The following is a 2,500-nucleotide window of genomic DNA, read 5'->3' as shown; positions in this document are numbered from 1 at the left end:
TCTCGTGTCTTACTTCTGTTACCTTGTCATAAAACTCCAGGAGGTTTGTGATACAAGATTTGCCTTCCATGAACCCATGCTGGTTTTCATTTATAATCTTGTTCCTTTCCAGGTGTTCGACCACTCTCCTCCTGATAATCTTCTCCATGACTTTGCACACAATACATGACAGAGACACAGGTCTGTAGTTTAGTGCCTCGTTTCTGTTTCCTTTCTTAAATATGGGGACTACATTAGCTGTCTTCCATTTCTCAGGTAGTTGCCCAGTTTCAAGGGATGTGTTGAAGATTGTGGTTAGAGGCACACACAGCATCTCTGCTCCTTCTCTAAGGACCCATGGGGAGATGTTGTCCGGTCCCATCGCCTTTGAGGTGTCAAGGTCACTTAAGAGCTTCTTCACCTCCTCCTCAGTTGTTCGTATGTCATCCAACACTTGTTGGTATATTCCCTCTTGATGTTCCCTTCTGTGCTGTCTTCCCACAGCCCTTCCTGTCTCTACTGTAAAAACTTCCTTAAATCTCCTGTTCAGCTCCTCACATACCTCCTGATCATTTCTTGTGAGTTCTCCACCTTCTGTCCTTAATCTGATCACCTGGTCTTTGACTGTTGTCTTCCTCCTGATGTGGCTATACAACAGTTTCGGGTCAGTCTTGATTCTCGATGCTATGTCATTTTCATACTGTCGCTGGGCCTCCCTCCTTACCTGTGCGTACTCATTCCTGGCTCTGCGACTGATCTCCCTATTTTCGTGTGTTCTCTGCCTTCTGTACTTTTTCCATTCTCTATTGCACTTTGTTTTTGCCTCCTTACACCGTCGGGTAAACCAGGGGCTTGTTCTGGTCTTCCCGTTGTTACTGTTGCCCTTGGGAATGAACCTTTCCACTGCCTCCTTGCATTTTGTTGCTACATATTCCATCATTTCATTTACTGGCTTTCCTGCCAGTTCTCTGTCCCACTGGACCTCCCGCATGAAGTTCTTCAACCCTATGTAGTCCCCTCTTTTATAGTCAGGCTTTTCCCATTCTACTCCTGTTATTCTCTCCACTTGCAGCTCTACTATGTATTCAAAGCACAGAACCACGTGGTCGCTAGCTCCTAGGGGACTCTCATACTTGATATCCTCAATGTCTGAGCTGCCCAGGGTGAACACAAGGTCCAATCTTGCTGGTTCATCCTCCCCTCTCACTCTGGTAGTGTCCTTAACATGTTGGTGCATGAGGTTTTCCAGCACCACGTCCAACATCCTGGCTCTCCATGTTTCGGGACCCCCATGTGGCTCCAGGTTTTCCCAGTCAATCTCCCTGTGGTTGAAATCCCCCATAACCAGCAACTTTGCTCTGCTGGAGTGAGCTCTTCTTGCCACCTCAGCAAGTGTGTCCACCATTGCTCTGTTGCTCTCTTCATATTCCTCTCTTGGCCTCCTGCAGTTCTGTGGTGGATTATACATCACTGCAATGACCACTTTGTGTTCCCCAGACTGAAGTGTACCTGCTATGTAGTCTCTTTCTCCTGTCTCATCTATTCCTTCCATTTTCTCGAATTTCCATCTGTTTTTTACGAGCAGAGCAACCCCACCTCCCCCCTACCCCTTCTATCTTTCCTCATGATCTGGTATCCTTGTGGGAAGATTGCATCTGTTATTGTCTCCATGAGTTTTGTTTCTGTAACTGCTATGATGTCTGGGGACTTCTCATTGATTCTTTCTTGCCATTCCTCATGTTTATTCGTTAATCCATCTGCATTTGTGTACCAAACCTTCAACTTCTGTTCTAATACTGTAACTGTGGTGCGGGGGGTGGAAACAGAGGGATCGGTGTGTGATGGTTGGTTTGGAATGTTCAGTTGCCTTGGGGGTGTCGTGGCTGGAGTCCTTCTGCAGGTGTTTCTGGGGGGTGCGCTTGTCCTTCCATTTGATCCTGGGTTATTCTGCTCTCCTTTTTCATTTCCTCCCATTTCTCCTTTCGTTTTTGAACTCTCTCTTTCATTGTCTTCCTTTCGTCCTGTGTTCTGTCTCGGTCGAGGTACACACTCCGGAACTCCTGCTTGCCTCTCAGCCGTGCTTTCTCCTGCAGGATCATGGTTCGGGTTGATTCTGCCTTGAAAATTACTTTGAGAGGCCGATTCCTTTTCTTTGTGAACCACCCAATTCTCCGAAAATTTGCCACCTGGGTCATGTCCCCCTCGCCTATCACCTTCATGATGTCTTCAATCGCTTTTTTCTCCTCCTGCTTTCTTTCATCATAAGTTTCCCCTTTAGCTTCGTCTAGCCCATAGACAAACACGGATCTCTCCCTTTCCACCTCCCACTGTGACTCCCATTGCATCCTCTGATGTGTTTTAGTTCCTTCCCGTGGAGTGTTCCTTCCTTCAGTCCCTTCCCTCGTTATGGCCCCTATGCTTCTTGGTTTATCCTTCCTGCTCACTTGCTCCTGGCCCCCACAGGTATCTGTGTACTCACCTAGTTGTACTCACCTAGTTGAGGTTGCGGGGGTCGAGTCCG

At 47.4% G+C, this 2,500-nt stretch overlaps 1 protein-coding gene across 1 annotated transcript in view; it reads right to left on the bottom strand.

The window, feature by feature from the left end:
* Positions 1-2,500, bottom strand: part of LOC128688792 (protein O-mannosyl-transferase TMTC1) — a 669,456-nt gene that overhangs the window by 422,822 nt on the left and 244,134 nt on the right. The gene's annotated exons all lie outside the window — the stretch shown is intronic.

The sequence above is a fragment of the Cherax quadricarinatus genome, chromosome 16 (assembly GCF_038502225.1).
Source record: "Cherax quadricarinatus isolate ZL_2023a chromosome 16, ASM3850222v1, whole genome shotgun sequence".
NCBI classification, from domain to species: Eukaryota; Metazoa; Arthropoda; class Malacostraca; order Decapoda; family Parastacidae; genus Cherax; species Cherax quadricarinatus.
Note: the sequence above shows the minus strand (reverse complement) of the source record. Positions and strands in the feature narration are given on the sequence as shown.